The sequence below is a fragment of the Camellia sinensis genome, chromosome 7, assembly GCF_055761805.1.
Source record: "Camellia sinensis isolate YWXY chromosome 7, ASM5576180v1, whole genome shotgun sequence".
Lineage (NCBI taxonomy): Eukaryota > Viridiplantae > Streptophyta > Magnoliopsida > Ericales > Theaceae > Camellia > Camellia sinensis.
In genome coordinates, this window is record NC_138967.1 from 93,786,627 (window position 1) to 93,805,032 (window position 18,406).

Genomic DNA, 18,406 nt, shown 5'->3' on the forward strand with positions numbered 1-18,406 from the left:
TCTATCAAATAGCCAACAATTTTGTCATTCAAAAATGATTAAGAATGAAACAAGGGGAATGGTTTGAGTTGTAACTTTTAAGATTGCATTTTAAAGTTAAAAAACTCAGCAAGGCCAAGTTTGACTGAAATCCAATTTAAAAGTGGCTATATACAAAAAGTACAAATCTTTAAAGGTTGCTACATGATGCGAGAAAAGAAACAAGAAAGAGTCATGCTATGCAACTCTTATTTTACTCGTGCTTTAAGAAAACTAAACAGCTTAACAAAGTTTTAGAACTCAATACAGCAACAAGGGTAAAATCTTTGGAAGTGATCCTGTATAGCTGCTATCTGGATGCACATGGAGTCAAATGTAACAGCTACATGAGACACCCCTTCAAGTGGACACCATTGCTTTATTGTGCTATTTAATGGAACAGATCTAGTTTTGAAATAAACACATTAGCAACCCAATAATCTCGTATACAGAGAAACCATAAAAGATAATTCAACAAAGTAATGCTTTAAAAACAAATTCTACTTACCTAAATGACGCCATTTGTTTTTGCTGATTTCTTTCTTTACAGCGCCAGTGGGCACTCTTCTTGGACCTTTTCACCTTTTTATATTGTTTTCCTTCAACAATTTTCATCGGCCATTCTGGACTTCGAGTTAGAAACATAAGATATCCCATAATCATTCCAAATACAAAGCCACATCCATACCCCATCACTACAACTAGCCAGCTAAATTCACTTGACTTGTCTGAGTTCCTGTCTTGTTGGATTGTTGGTGGTGGTGGCAGTGCCTGTAGTTCCCTGCATTTCTTTGACAAGGGGATTCCACATAAAGCCAAGTTCCCACTATATGAATCATTTTCAAATGTATTGAACTGGCACCCTTGAAGAATTGGTCCCGCTAGTTGGTTGTCCGAAAGGTGAAACATCTAACTTTTCAATTGCTGAGGAATCTCCCCAACAAACTTGTTTGAGGAAAGATCCAATGATTCAAGGTTTTTCAAATTTCCAAGTGAAGTTGGAATGAGGCCTTCCAGGTTGTTATGGGATAAGTTAAGACCCCGAAGTGAATTAAGCCTCCCGATGGATTTCAGAATCTCTCCTTGGAATTTATTTCTTGAAAAATCAATGATTGATAAGACTGTTAAAATTCTTGATAATTCAATCTCATATCCTTTAATCATCACCACCACAGAATCTTGATAATAGTTGGCACCCATGTATTTCAATTTCATTTCATGTTCATCAACATTCATCATAGCTCCAAATTGTTTGATATAATTTGTTGGCAAAAGGCCAGTGAACTCATTGCAAGATATGTCAATAATTCTCAATTTAGGAAAAGGATGTTTGCCTTTGGTCTTGGAGGTGCCTATGTGACCATGAAACCTATTAAACCTCAAGACAAGAACCTGCAATTCTATAAGAGTTTCCAACCAGTGGGGGAATGTATCATTTATCTTGTTTTTTCCAAGATCTAGAACTTCCAAGTATTCACAATTGAGCAAAGATCGTGGAACTTGTCCTTCAATTTGGTTGCCATTCAGGTTAAGATTCCTTAGGAAATTGCCTTTGGTAAATGTTGCAGTAAAGGTGCCAGAAAAGCTATTAGTCCCTAAATTCAGCACTGAGAGACTGCTGCTCAAGTTTCCCAAACATTGTGGAATCAACCCGCTCAAACTGTTATTAGACAGATCAAGAACTCCAAGTGAACTCAGATTGCAAATCAATGTAGGGATTTCTCCGGTCAATTTATTGTTTGAGATAGAGAAAACATATGTGGTGTTAGGTGGAACAGGGAGTGGTCCTCGGAGTGAGTTGGAGTGCAGGTCAATAAGCTGTAGATTCTTCCATGGAAGGCGCTCTAAACTTGTAATGAAATTATGAGAAAGATTTAAATTTTCCAATGAATCTTTCCCCACATTGAATAACCATTTTGGAACTTCACCGTGAATTTTGTTGTTTGAAAGGTCTAGAGAACGCAATCTGGCTTGTTCTCTCAAGAAGTTTGGGAATTTGCTCAAGTTGCAAGAAGCTAATCTTATAGTTTCAAAGTTGGTCAAGGTAGAGTTGACACTGTTGTTGATGCTCAATGAGAGACCACTATATGAGAGATCAAGAGAGATCAGATTTTTAAGCTTTAGAAGCTTATCTAGATCCACTACACCACTTAAGTTATTTGATGAAACCCACAAGTATGTTAGGTTCTGGAGTTCATAAACTAATCCTGGAATTGGTCCCTGTAGCTTATTGTTTCTCAATCTTATCTCAACCAGTGAAGGCAGAGCAAACAACGAAGATGGTATTGTTCCATTGAGTGAGTTGTAACTCAAATCGAGAGAAGTTAGTTGGCTCATGTTACCAAGGGAATCCGGTATTTGACCGTTCAAATTGTTTCCAGAAAGATCCAAGTTAGTAAGTTGGCTCATGTTGCCAAGGGAATCCGGTATTTGACCGTTCAAGTTGTTGCTGGAAAGAGCCAAGAGAGTAAGTTGGCTGAATCCGGTATTTGTCCGTTCAAATTGTTTCCGAAAAGATAAAATCTATTAAGCCTTGCAAGGTTTGAAATTGATGAGGGGATTTGACCGCTGAAACTATTTGAAATTGATGAGGGGATTTGACCGCTGAAACTATTAGACGAGAAGGCTAAATCGGTGATTTTTGTAAGGTTCCAAACAGAAGCTGGAATGGACCCCGAAAGGTTGCAATTGAGGAGGTACAAAATATTCAAGGCTTTAAGATTGCTGATTGATTCAGGCAATTGGCCAGAAAAACTTATGTCGCCAAGATCAAGAAACTGAAGGGAACTAGTTGCATTGAAGTATGGAAATTTACCTGTGAGGTCCCGATTTCCCCATACATAGAGCTCTCGTAGGTTTGGAAAGTGAAAAATGTTTTCTGAGAATTTCCCACGCAGTTGACAATCAGAAAGACTGAGAGATGTCAAAGAAGATAGATTTAGCAAAGCATGAGGTAAAGGTGAAGAGATATTCAACGAACCAAGGTGTAGTTCTCTTAATTGGGTTAGGTTTCGAAGGAGCATATTGAAAGTGTGTTGTTCAAGTCTCACCGGAGAATAATCAACACCATAAGGATTATAATTCATTAAAGAGAGATCAAGGGAAATCAATTTGGACAGATGGCAGATTTTTGAAGGAATTCGGCCAGTAAAATTAGAGCAAGAGAGGTTGATATGGGTCAAACTTGGAAAGGAGCCAAAATCAGGTGAAATTGTAGAGAAATTGAAGTCATTGAAGGCAAGATTGAGGGTTTGGAGGTGACGAAGGTGGAAGAGGGTGGTGTTGGGTTGGATGGTGCCCTGAAGTTGGCTGCAACTGAGGTCAAGTCCAATCACATGACCATTGGACCAGTCGCACGTGACCCCCTCCCACGAGCAGCAATCACTACTCTCATTCCAGAACACCATTTTAGGATGAGAATAAGATTCGCAAAAAACAGAGGCATTAGCAGTTATGGTAAATGTTGTTTTAAATTGGAGAAGTGAAAATCTCTGGTCCTCAAGGCAGGTATGGCGTGCAGAAGTAGAAAAAGAAGAAGAAGACAAGAGAAATAGCAGAAGAAATTGATGAAGAACAAACATAACCCAACTCATTTTGTTTTCTTACAGGTAGAAGGATTCGGAGAGATATGAAAAGGAGAGTATAGGAAGGATAGTAGTTTGATGATGGAGAAGGAATAAATGTATTACTCATTCTTATATACACTGCTAAGTCTTTCTATGGTAGTGGTGGTGGAGCAACCCAGCCCAGCCCGTCAAGCACGGCAACTGTGTAATTCTATCCACCACCCACATGACTTCCAAATTCGCAACAGTGATTTTTTGTGTTTAATTCCAATAAGAAATTATGTTGATATTTTTTACATTTTGTCTATTATGTCATTTTAGTTTAAGTAATTTTAATTAATTTTATTTCGAATTCTTAACTTTTAATTTTGTTTTAATTTGATTTAATTGATAACATTAATTATGGTTATTAAAAGAAAAAATGTTAATGAGTTAGTTGAGAATCGAATTAAAAGCGTGGTTTGTAACCACGCTTTTATGATTTCACAAAATTTCCGCATGACAGCTACAAAAACGGTGAAAACGTGGTTCACAACCACGTTTTAGCCTAGTTTGGAAATTCCGTCCAAACTAGGCCTAGTTTGAAAAATAGGTTGCTAATTTGGCTTAATTTGGGAAAAACTCCTTTAAGTTCGTAACAGCTAGTCTTTGTCTTTAATTTCAGTGGTCCCAAAACTATTAGTAACGGTTTTCCATAAACCACATGAGAAATTATATCGGTAATCTTTACATTTTGTTCTTTATGCCATTTTTAGTTTGAGTAATTTTGATAAGTTCAATTTTGAATTTTAATTTTAAATTTTGTGTTAATTTAGTTCAAATAATAATACTGATTAGGGTTCTTGAAAGAAAATATTACTGAATTGGTTGAGATTGACTCATTGAATTGAACAATTTTATAATTTTTTATCTATAAATGCATCACACGTGCCATTTATGTGTCCATTTTTTATCCAAAAAAAACTAAAAGTTAATTGGACTAAATTGAGACAATTATAAATTCATATCAAAATCAAATCCATTGTGTAACGCCCTCAAAATAACAACATTAACCCATCGGATAAGACATGCATTTACATACAAACCATCCACATTCCTTTATTCATTAGAGTTTCATATACATATGTATTACATGTTAACATCAAAACAAAATGCCCTACGGGCTTACAGCTTTCCAAGTTAACACTTGGTTACAACAAAAGGGTACTAACTCGTTTACACATTAAGCCCTTGGCTTGAAGTTACATGTAATACATCAAAAGTTAGACGACAAAACATGTCCGCCATTAGCCTCCCAGCTATGTTCTTGGAGGTGGCATGCTTCCTGCACCTGAAAATGATATTCCCATATAGGGTGAGCCACAGCCCAGTAGAAATACACTAAACCAACCATGAACAATGACTAAAAGATTAGCAATTGATAGATGGCCAACACTGATACAATCACATAAATCATCTATTTATGTCATACGACTTATAAGTCCAAATTTCCTTTCATTTTCCCCTTTTCAACAGATAAGCACGCTAGCTCTATCATCATTTCCACAGATATGTATAAGAACTATATCTCACATTCAGATATGCATATAAGCTATATCCACATTCTACAACAGATATGTATAACAACAATATCCACAGATAAGCATATAAGCTATATCCACATTCTACAACAGATATGTATAACAACAATATCCACAGATAAGCATATAAGCTATATCCACACATCACAAAGATAAGCATATAAGCTCTATCTTCACTTCTCTAGACAAGCATATAAGCTGTGTCTACGGAGTTCATCCCCTATCTTCTCCCAACGCTATCCGGTTTAGAGGTACATCCCCTATCTTCCCCTAAACCGCGGAGTACATCCCCTTTCTCCTCCTCTACACATAATGTATACAAACACATGGGTTCTATATACCATCACTCAATACATATAGTCAATGTATTCTATCAACCATCAAGTTCCATGACACACTTCATTGATTAGTTTCAGTTTGCCTAATCAACATGCATTGTCTACAACAATCACGACTATCCTCCACCGATAGCCCAAAGCAATTATTTCTAAACAGAAAATAAATGCACAAATGGATATTCAATCAACATTTCATTTCCTCATTCTTCTCAATTAATTATCCCAATTAATTAAACAATGTAATTAGGTTAATTCCCATAATTAACATTTCAACCCTTAGGTCCCATTTTCATCAATGATTTAACATTCATTCCATTTCTCTATGCCAAACATGCATCTAGGTTTATTATGAATAAAACCCCAACTTTTGTAAAATTGCACAAAAGCCCCAAACTTCCACAAAATTACCAAACCAACCCCAACATCTCAAAATACCAAAATTTAAAGACAAAATCCATAGAGAGGAGTAGGATATCCCTACCTCAAATTCGGAGTCCCAAAGGAGAAGATGACAAAACTCAACGTGCTCCAAAACCCGTGATTTTCAGATTAAAAAGTAGCCCTCAACGATCAACAACTTTTTTGTAAAGGCCAAAGGTGAGCAAATCACTCCTACTAGATCAAAACCTAGAGAGAAGGTAGTATCTAGAGTGAGAGGCTCAACAATGGTGTTTTTGGAAAAGTAGGAGAGAGAAGAGAAAGTAAAAAGTGATTTGAAAAGTCACAAATTTCGGGACTTAAACCCAGTCTCCCGCTCGAGCGTAGAACACCCCGCTCGAGCGGCCACTCACAGACTTCCGCTCGAGCGAACAAACTCCCGCTCGAGCGCAGAATGCACTCTCCCAGCATTTCTGCAGAACCAGACCTCCGCTCGAGCTTCCAACTCTACGCTCGAGCGTCACTCAGACAACCCCGCTCGAGCGGCCAATACCACGCTCGAGCGTACAACGCTGCACAGGAAAAAAAATACTGAATAGGTGTAATCTCCGCTCGAGCGCCCAAACCCCCGCTCGAGCGTACAGGCCAAAATCTGGGCAACTAGTTTTGGTTTCTAAACTCAACCAACCTGAAACAAATCCGCCCAACACATCCTATAACTCAAATACGAAGTAAAAAGGATATAAACAAGATAATAAACAACTACTAACATCCACGGACACATGTCCGGATCACGGTATAACAAGGGTAAACCCGGGATCGCTATAACCTCCCCCCCTTAAAGAATTTCGTCCCCGAAATTAAGCACAAGTTTTTCAAAAACAGATTTTCCTTCATTTTAGACAATGTTACACTTTAACATTCAACAATTCGACCCATTACCGGTCACCCCCTCCATTTAACAAGAGGCATATCACAATATGTAAACAACATATGTACTTTCAACAATACATTCAACACATATAGTGTCACATTCAACTTCCATATGAGGCAAGTTCCAAACATACTTCCAATAAACCAAACATTCACAATGTTTCACAACTTAAGACATATATAAAAGCTCTTAAGTTCAACAAAATTTAATTACAATATTACATATCAACAAACAAGTCCGGATATTTCTCTCGGACTTCCAACTCACGTTCCCAAGTGGCTTCTTCCACTCCGTGATGTTTCCACAAGACTTTCACCAAAGGAATGGTCTTGCCACGCAGGACCTGATCCCGCCTATCCAAGACCCGAACCGGTCTCTCCTCATACGAGGCATCCTCATCTACCTCTAAATCGGTCCAATCCAACACATGTGATGGATCTGGCTCATACTTCCGAAGCATACTCACATGAAACACGTCATGCACTCCGGACAACTGCGGCGGTAAGGCTAATCGATAAGCAACCTCACCTATCCTCTCAAGGATCTCAAAAGGACCAACAAATCGAGGGGATAACTTCCCACTCTTTCCAAACCTCATCAGGCCTCGTCTAGGTGATATCTTCAGAAAGACATGATCACCTACCTCAAACGCCAAAGGCCTCCTCCTACGGTCAGCATAAGATTTCTGCCGACTCTGGCCTGTAACAAGCCTCCTACGGATAAGCTCAACTTTCTCCGTCATCTCCCTAACCAACTCCGGACCCAACAAAGGTGCATCACCCACCTCGGCCCAACAAACTGGAGACCTACACGGTCGGCCATACAAGGCCTCAAACGGTGCCATACCGATGCTAGACTGAAAACTGTTGTTGTAGGCAAACTCTACCAAGGGCAAGTGCCTCTCCCACGTCCCACTGAAATCCAGGACACAACCCCGAAGCATATCCTCGAGGATCTGAATAATGCGCTCGGACTGCCCGTCAGTCTGAGGATGATAAGCCGTACTAAAGGTCAACTTAGTGCCCAAGGCACTCTGCAAACTCTGCCACAACCTAGCAGTAAAATGAGGATCTCTATCTGAGACAATCGTCACTGGGACCCCGTGCAATCTCACTACGTCCCGAATATACAAATCGGCAAGATGATCTACCGAATCTCTCACGCGCATAGGAATAAAGTGCGCCGACTTAGTCAACCGGTCTACAACCACCCAAATAGCATCACTACCCCGCTGAGTCCTCGGAAGACCTACAACGAAGTCCATAGTGACATGCTCCCACTTCCACTCGGCAATAGGCAAGGGTTACAACAAACCCGCTGGCCTCTGATGCTCGGCCTTCACTTGCTGGCAAGTAAGACACTTCGATACGAAAGCAGCCACATCTCTCTTCATACCCCGCCACCAAAATTGGCGACCCAAATCCTGGTACATCTTAGTGCCTCCCGGATGCACCGCAAGGCGCGAATGGTGAAACTCTCGGAGTACTTCCTCACGGCAAGACTCCGGTACAAACAAACGGTCTCGGTATCTCACACTCAGGTCGGGATACACCGTCAAACCCTTCTCAACTTTCCCACTGGAGATCTTCTCTCGGAAGGATTCTATCTCAAGGTCACCTCTCTGTGCCTCTAACACTCTACTCACAAGTGTAGGCTGCGCAACAACAGAAAACAAGGCCGCAGCCTCAACAAATTCGCCCAGTAGCAAATCAAACTCGCCAAGTGCTCCCAACATCTCCCATTCCCGGATGGCTATACAAGCTACATCACTAATGGTCTTCCTACTAAGGGCATCGACCACAACATTGGCCTTTCCCGGATGATAGTGCAACTCAAAATCATAATCCTCGATGAACTCCATCCACCTCCTCTGCCTCAAATTCAAGTCTCTCTGTGTAAACAGATACTTCAAACTCTTGTGGTCCGAGAACACTTCGAACCTCTCACCATAAAGGTAGTGCCTCCAAATCTTCAAGGCAAAGATTACTGCTGCTAACTCTAGGTCGTGTGTGGGGTAATTCTTCTCGTGTATTTTCAACTGACGTGAGCCATAAGCTACTACTTTCCCCTCTTGCATCAATACACAACCCAAACCCTCTCGTGAGGCATCACAATAAACCGCATAACCCAACCCTCTCTCCGGAATAATCAACACCGGAGCGGTGGTCAATCTAACTTTCAGCTCTTGGAACGACTTTTCACAAGTCTCACTCCACACAAACTTGACTCCCTTCCTAGTCAGTCTAGTCAACGGTGATGCTAACCTGGAGAAATCTTTCACAAACCGACGGTAATACCCAGCCAATCCCAGAAAGCTGCGGATCTCAAACACACTCTTAGGCTGTGCCCAATCCTGCACTGCCTCAACCTTGGATGTATCAACAGACACCCCTTCCCCGGATACCACGTGGCCTAAGAATTTAACTTCCCCCAGCCAGAACTCACACTTCCCAAACTTGGCATACAGCCTATGGGCTCTAAGTAACTCAAGCACCACTCTCAAGTGTACCTCATGCTCCTCCTCAGAAGGTGAATAGATAAGGATGTCGTCCACGATGACGACCACAAATCGGTCTAAGAACTCCCGGAAAATCCGGTTCATCAAGTCCATAAAGACTGCCGGTGCATTGGTAAGCCCGAATGGCATCACCAGAAACTCATAATGGCCATACCGCGTACGGAATGCCGTCTTCGGAATATCCTCATCCCTGACCCTCAACTGGTGGTAACCCGATCTCAAGTCTATCTTAGAGAAACAACGGGAACCCTTCAACTGGTCAAACAAATCATCTATACGGGGCATAGGGTACTTATTCTTAACCGTAGCCCGATTCAACTTCCGGTAGTCAATACACAATCTCAAGGCCCCATCTTTCTTTTTAACAAAGAGGGCCGGCGCTCCCCACGGCGAAACACTAGGGCGAACAAAGCCCTTATCTAGCAATTCCTGGAGCTGAACTTTCAACTCAACCAACTCTGCTGGAGCAAAACGGTAAGGTGCCATAGAAATCGGCGCCGTACCGGGCACTAGATCAATAGAGAACTCTATCTCTCGGTGAGGTGGCAAACTAACAAGATCTTCGGGAAAGACATCCGAATACTCACAAACCACCCTCGGCAATATAACCTGGGTCTCATCACACTCACCCGTCTCAACGCTAGCCAGTAGACTACTAAGCTCACTTCGCCCTCGCGAATCATACCCCGGTGGCAAAACACTACCAACCCGGTCTCCCAAGAAATGGAACCACTCCCCGCTCAAGGTACATAACGTGACCCTCTGGCGGTAGCAATCAATAACATCCCGGTATGACGATAGCCAGTCCATACCCAAAATAACATCAAAACCCTTCATGGGCATGACAACAAACGGAAAAGGAAGCCTATAGTCGGCGACCTCTATATCACATCCTCTAACACCCTGTTTCAGGATCAACTCACCGCCCAAAGGCGATACCACACAAATAGGAGATGCTAACTGTGCTAACTCCAATTCCAAAACAGATGCAAATGCAGCAGATACAAAAGAATGAGATGCACCCGTGTCTATCAACACACTAGCAACCGAGTTGCAAAACAGAAACGTACCTCTCACCACTGATGGAGCTGGTACTAAATCCTGCGCGGTAACAGCATACACGCGCCCCGTAGGCCCCTGGTCTACCTGTTCACCTCTCGGAGCAAAAGACTGCTGCACAGACTGGGAAGACGAAGCTCCCGGATTGGCCCTCGAGGCCTGCACAGACTGAGCTGGCTGAAAACCCTGCGTCTGCCTAGAACCAGACGCTCCCGAAGTGGCACTCAACTGCGGGCAAAACCTCTTCAGGTGCCCAGGCTGTCCACACTGATAACAAGACAAGGGCTGCCCCCTGCCCGAACTCTGACTCTGCGGTCTAGCTGAAGAAGAAGCAGCTCTCTGACCCCCACCCTTCTGCGGACAAACAGAAACCTTGTGACCCAACTGGCCACACTTGAAACAGGTGAATTCCCCCTGACCAACTCTCCCGGAGCCTGAACTCGGGACTGGGAAGGTCGATCTAGCAACACCACCCTGCGACTGCTGAGGGTTAGAACCCCTCTGCCTCCTGCCATCACCCTGACTATCCTGGCTCCTCTTGGAGCCTCTCTGCCCCTCATCCTCCTCCTGCATCATGAGCTCCATATGAGCTGCAGCATCTACCAGGTGTCTATACTCTCGGATATAAGACCCACCAACTCTCAGCTTGAGGCCCCGCCTCAACTTCCGCTCAAACTCATAGCAACGGCGTTCCTCAGACGCCACCAGTTCAGGTGCAAACCTAGACAGACTGGTAAAAGTAGCCTCAAACTCGGCCACTGACAAGCCCTGCTGATTAAGCCGGCTAAACTGATCCCTCAGCTTCTCTCTAGCTACTGCAGATAAAAATCTCTCCTGAAAAGCATTCACAAACGCCTCCCAAGTACCACCAACACGAGCCTTCTCGTACTTCCACCACTGACCCGCATCTCCCTTCAGTTGGAAGGATGCCAAGGTCACTTTCAGTGCTCCGTCCTCGATGCCAAGCATCTCGAACGTCTTACTCATCTGCTCTAGCCATTCATCAGCCTTCAGTGGCTCCTTCGGATCTCCAATAAACTCATCCGGATTAGACCGGAAGAACTCCCTCTTCAAGAAAGAAGGCCCTGCCTCAGCGGCCTGATTCCCAGCTCTAAGAATACCCAAAGCTCCTGCTATCTCTCTGGCCAAGGCACCCATGGCCTGCTGACCCACTGGCTCGGCCACATTGGCCTGCCCAACTCCCTCCTGCACTGCCGGAATCTCACCCGGTAATGGTGCTTCTTGCCTCGCAGGTCTACCGCGCCTAGCACCTCTTCCTCGTCCTGACATCCTAATAAAGGTAACACAGAACATAAGCACATTCACAAATGTGTCGAAACTAAACACTCACGTCCTAATGCATGGACAACTGTAATTCACTCCACATAAGCACATAAACACATAAGCACTTACGAATTTCATTTCCGGATAATGATAGTCCCAAGGCGTTACTAGAGTTCCGGTTAGAAACAGCATTGATCAAGTGCCTTTCCAACAAGACTCCCAGAAACCCAATGGTCCAATCAACATCCTAGAAATTAAATCCCATACCCACATAGTCACATAAGCATGTTATCAAGTAAGCACATATCATATGATACTACATCTAAGTCTCTATCAAGCGAGACAAACCCATTGTGATCCTAATCACTTCCCACGTACCCAAAGTATTTGAACCCGGTACGCTCTGATACCAAGTTGTAACGCCCTCAAAATAACAACATTAACCCATCGGATAAGACATGCATTTACATACAAACCATCCACATTCCTTTATTCATTAGAGTTTCATATACATATGTATTACATGTTAACATCAAAACAAAATGCCCTACGGGCTTACAGCTTTCCAAGTTAACACTTGGTTACAACAAAAGGGTACTAACTCGTTTACACATTAAGCCCTTGGCTTGAAGTTACATGTAATACATCAAAAGTTAGACGACAAAACATGTCCGCCATTAGCCTCCCAGCTATGTTCTTGGAGGTGGCATGCTTCCTGCACCTGAAAATGATATTCCCATATAGGGTGAGCCACAGCCCAGTAGAAATACACTAAACCAACCATGAACAATGACTAAAAGATTAGCAATTGATAGATGGCCAACACTGATACAATCACATAAATCATCTATTTATGTCATACGACTTATAAGTCCAAATTTCCTTTCATTTTCCCCTTTTCAACAGATAAGCACGCTAGCTCTATCATCATTTCCACAGATATGTATAAGAACTATATCTCACATTCAGATATGCATATAAGCTATATCCACATTCTACAACAGATATGTATAACAACAATATCCACAGATAAGCATATAAGCTATATCCACATTCTACAACAGATATGTATAACAACAATATCCACAGATAAGCATATAAGCTATATCCACACATCACAAAGATAAGCATATAAGCTCTATCTTCACTTCTCTAGACACGCATATAAGCTGTGTCTACGGAGTTCATCCCCTATCTTCTCCCAACGCTATCCGGTTTAGAGGTACATCCCCTATCTTCCCCTAAACCGCGGAGTACATCCCCTTTCTCATCCTCTACACATAATGTATACAAACACATGGGTTCTATATACCATCACTCAATACATATAGTCAATGTATTCTATCAACCATCAAGTTCCATGACACACTTCATTGATTAGTTTCAGTTTGCCTAATCAACATGCATTGTCTACAACAATCACGACTATCCTCCACCGATAGCCCAAAGCAATTATTTCTAAACAGAAAATAAATGCACAAATGGATATTCAATCAACATTTCATTTCCTCATTCTTCTCAATTAATTATCCCAATTAATTAAACAATGTAATTAGGTTAATTCCCATAATTAACATTTCAACCCTTAGGTCCCATTTTCATCAATGATTTAACATTCATTCCATTTCTCTATGCCAAACATGCATCTAGGTTTATTATGAATAAAACCCCAACTTTTGTAAAATTGCACAAAAGCCCCAAACTTCCACAAAATTACCAAACCAACCCCAACATCTCAAAATACCAAAATTTAAAGACAAAATCCATAGAGAGGAGTAGGATATCCCTACCTCAAATTCGGAGTCCCAAAGGAGAAGATGACAAAACTCAACGTGCTCCAAAACCCGTGATTTTCAGATTAAAAAGTAGCCCTCAACGATCAACAACTTTTTTGTAAAGGCCAAAGGTGAGCAAATCACTCCTACTAGATCAAAACCTAGAGAGAAGGTAGTATCTAGAGTGAGAGGCTCAACAATGGTGTTTTTGGAAAAGTAGGAGAGAGAAGAGAAAGTAAAAAGTGATTTGAAAAGTCACAAATTTCGGGACTTAAACCCAGTCTCCCGCTCGAGCATAGAACACCCCGCTCGAGCGGCCACTCACAGACTTCCGCTCGAGCGAACAAACTCCCGCTCGAGCGCAGAATGCACTCTCCCAGCATTTCTGCAGAACCAGACCTCCGCTCGAGCTTCCAACTCTACGCTCGAGCGTCACTCAGACAACCCCGCTCGAGCGGCCAATACCACGCTCGAGCATACAACGCTGCACAGGAAAAAAAATACTGAATAGGTGTAATCTCCGCTCGAGCGCCCAAACCCCCGCTCGAGCGTACAGGCCAAAATCTGGGCAACTAGTTTTGGTTTCTAAACTCAACCAACCTGAAACAAATCCGCCCAACACATCCTATAACTCAAATACGAAGTAAAAAGGATGTAAACAAGATAATAAACAACTACTAACATCCACAGACACATGTCCGGATCACGGTATAACAAGGGTAAACCCGGGATCGCTATACATTGAAATTATAAAATCAAAAATGATATAAAAGTAAGAATTACTATCGTAATTTGTCTGAATAAATTAAAAGTTGGCAATTTTAAAATTGTTTTGCTTTTTTATAGCATAACTTTAAGATTCATTATTTTTTTATTGTCCCAAAATTTTGAAAAATAAATTTCGGAGGGTATTAATTAAAAGTGACGATTCATTTTATTGAAAAATCGATAATCACATTCTAGAAATTTACATAGTCCAAAATAATATAGTACTCAAAATACAAAGACTAGTGGTCCAAGTACTTTGCCCAAATATATTTTAAGCGTTGATTCTAGTAGTGGTCCCAAGGCAAGTCAACAAGTTTGGAAGTAAGTGAAGAAAAAGTTGTAGTTGGAATTAGAAAGCAATAGTGAATGGAACATTTTGAGACTGAAATTGTTAAAGAAATAGAAGACTAACAAACGTTGGGTTGGTGGGATAAAGAGAGAGAAATATTTCAAAGTCATCCAACCAATACAAGGTCTAGTCTCTGGCTCTTTATGTTAAGTAAGTCAACTTTAATCAAACTTTTTCCATCATTATGTTATAATTTTTTTCATTTTTATTTTAGTTAAATATTGATCTTGTGTACTCATTTTATGATCAAAATTTTCATTTCATTAGAGTTTCATATGAGATTATAAATGTGATGAGTCTGCTTATAAAATAGTTGTTTACATTATGAATTTAGATAAAGATTTAAAAATAAAAAAGGGAAAGGAAAATAAAGAAAAAATTTAACTTATATTTTATTCACATTTTATTTCTTTTTTCCTATTTCTTTTTTTTTGTTTTCCTTTTCAAATCTCTATCCAAATTTATGATCCAAACACAAAATAGGCAAAAAAAAAAATTTACACTGGGAAATGACATCTTGGTACATTTGGAATGAAAACGGATTGATTTGTATTACATTAGGATTTTAGTATAAATTAAGGTAGCTCATAATTTTTAACTTGGGGTGCACCTCAAACAAATTCAATAAGTTGAGGGTTACCCAAGTAGTGTTGAGTGTTGTCAAGTCCCGCCTAAGTCTAGTTCGAGCTCAATAAATTGAACTTGGGATAGACCCAAATTACCCACAAATTTAAGCTGAATTTTTATAAAAACATCCTAACAAGTAACAAAATAAGAAACATAAGTATCAACTATGAAATCACATCAAAACAAATTAAAACATTCTAGCCACATTAATAGTACTAAGAATATCCCCAATGAACTCTTTAAATGAGATTTGTTAGCTATTATACCTATCTTCATTATATTTTAGTCACTCCAATAGACTAACTATTACAATAGTTATTTTAACAAAAATTTTCAAAATGAGCTACATTTGAAGAGTCTTGGGAGGCTCTTTAAATAGTCTGTATGTATAGATAGATAAAATAAATACTAATGTTAGAGTACATAAATAAAAAAGAAATTAAGTAAAATAAAGAACATACATTTTTTTGATTTTAACTAGTAAAAAATGAAGAGTACAGTTGGAATGGGTCTTTTCCCAATATAAGCCTCTTTTACATTGCATTTCCAAAACTAGGCCAACTTCTGACGGAATTCCAAAACTAAGCTAAAGCGCCATTACTATTCGCGCTTTTACTGTTAGGAGCGCAAAAGTAGATGAACAGGAAAATCGCTATTACAAATAGCGACTTTGATTAAGAAGTCGCTGTTACGAATAGCGCTTCTAGCGTTAATTTTTTTCTCAAGAAAAACGCTGTTAAGAACAGCGCTTTTTACACAAAACCGTTTTGCCAGAAAACGCTATTTCTAATAGCGATTTTACACAAAAATTTTTTGCCATAAAAACACTATTACGAATAGCTATTTTAACATGAATAAACGCTATTACAAATAGTGATTTTAACAGGGAATTTTTTTTTTTCGCCCAGCGTTTTTAACATAAACTTTGTTGGAATAAAACGCTATTTTCAAGATAAAACAAAAGAAAAAAACATAAAACATATTTTAAAAAATATATTTACACTGTATATTTTAGTACTTGGCTTTACTAAAGCCATTATCATGTTAAAATATGTTTTTTTTTTCTTTTGTTTTTGTTTTTGTTTTTGTTTAGAATGTGTAATTCATAAATTTTACATAATATGAAAAAAAACCTCTTTTCATATATTAATTTTACATACTATTTTTCATATATATAATTTCAAAATCATATTCATGTAGATATTATTAAGCCAATCATGTTCATTTATTTGGCTTTACTGAAGCCGTTGTCATGTTACATTTTTCATTTTTTCTTTGTTTTGATTTAGAAAATGTAATTAAAAATTTTTTTTCGTCTTCACTAAAGTTGTTTTCATGTAAATATTTTTTTGCTTATTGTTTTGTGTAATTAATAAAATTTTTTTTTTTCGCTTTACTAAAGTCGTTTTCATGTAATTTTTTTTTTCTTTTGTCTTTGTTTTGGGTTGGAAGGTGTTATTTAGAAAATTATTTTGGCTTTACGAAAGCCGTTTTCATTTAAACATACATATATATTTATTCTTTTGTTTTGGGTTAGAAGGTGAGAATGTAATTCAGAAAATCAGTTTAGTAAACCAGTTTAGTAAAACCGTTTTGTACCCGTTTTCATTTATAAAATTTATTTTTTTGTATCGTCTTTGTTATGGGTTAGAATGTGATATGCATGCTGTACAGTTCGAAGCACACCCACACACTGTGCAACTCGACGAGCAACGATGAAGGGTGAGACGCGAAGACCACCGCGGAGTAGGCCAAGAAGACAAAGGCCACAGCGAGAGCTCCTAAAATAAATTTTCTCAACATTTTTGTAATAATACTTAATACATAATATACGAAGTCAGTACTTTACAAAATACTCATACGGGCATGAAAACAACATAACTGAAGTTGCAAATGTAATAGTTTTCAGTTACGTAGGTAGTACAGACATAATTCTCCCACAAAAATACATTATGGACACCATGAACTGAACACACATTACATACATCCTGGACACTCTTAACTGAACACACAATACATAAACATAACAGTTAGATAGACAAACACCTAATTCATGACCTAATATTGCATATTAATAGCCGTAACATTTGACAGACACAATACATAAACATAAACTTAAACATAAACATAACATAACATAACAGTTATACTTACTCTAACACAGACATTACATATTAATGCAAGTTGTTATATTGCCGAAGTGTAGACATTAACACCTAATTCGCGCTTAAATCGGCAGGTGGCTCAGAGTCTGAACAATCCGAAAGCTCAGCGTCAGAGACAAGTTCAGGATCCTCCATGATAGCCTTGATAGCCGCAACATTTGGTTCTGTTTTGTTCTTCTGGGCATCCTTCTTAAGTATGAGTAGCTGCATATCGCGGGCCAATCTACGACCTATTTGAGAAATCTCACGTTGTAGTGTTTGACATAGTCGAACAACATTATCAGGATCTTCCTTTTGGATCTCAACAGAACGTGCTTTTGGCACCTTTAGTCGTCTTTCCCGACATAATCTTTCGTTTTGCACTCGCTCTATAAATAGTGCGGGCCACTTAAGAAGTCTAGCCTTTGCATAACCATATCCTGTTTGATTTTCTGATGGATCCTCCACCAAACCACATGGATCTCGATAGTACTTGGGCATGACAAAATGTCGCTTCCCAAACCTATCATGATAAGCACAAGAGGCATCCAAGAAAGGAAATGGTGTTTCATCTTCAGTATCGCCACTTCCCCTTCCCCCTCCTCGTCGTGAACTTTCACCCCTTTGCAAGTTCCTACCACCTCTGCGACCCCCACTCCCTCCTATGAACCATGTAGCCATGCTAATTTTTTAAAACAAATGAATGATAATTTCGTAGGGCGAAATGAGTTGTAAGGTTGTGTCTTCACCTTTACTCGTTTATATAGTTGATTATGAACGGATAAATGAGAATCCCACATATATGCATGCTGACTGTAAGGTAAATGCATGCTGACTGTAAGGTAAATCAGTAGATTCACTGTTGCCATGTGACTTTCTGAATTGAGAATCCCACATATATCAATACGAGATGAGTTGTCACTGTAACAAAAAAGTCGAGCAAAAAATGGAGAAAACCAAAGCATGTGCACCAAGTCACATGACTTCACAATCCATCTGCATATACGAACAAAATAAGGGCATGCTGACTGTAAGGTAATTCAGTGAATTCACGGTTGCCATGTGACT

General features: G+C 39.8%; 1 protein-coding gene across 2 annotated transcripts in view; it reads right to left on the bottom strand.

Moving 5' to 3' along the window:
* LOC114285411 (receptor-like protein 7) overlaps positions 1 to 18,406 on the bottom strand; it is a 306,773-nt gene that overhangs the window by 244,290 nt on the left and 44,077 nt on the right. The window contains exon 1 of one of the 2 annotated variants that reach the window (XR_014335697.1): positions 2,834 to 3,682. The exons of the other annotated variant lie outside the window; for it this stretch is intronic. The gene's annotated coding sequence lies outside the window, so the exon portion shown is untranslated. Of the gene's footprint in view, positions 1 to 2,833; positions 3,683 to 18,406 lie in introns of those variants that run through there. 2 annotated transcript variants of the gene reach the window in all.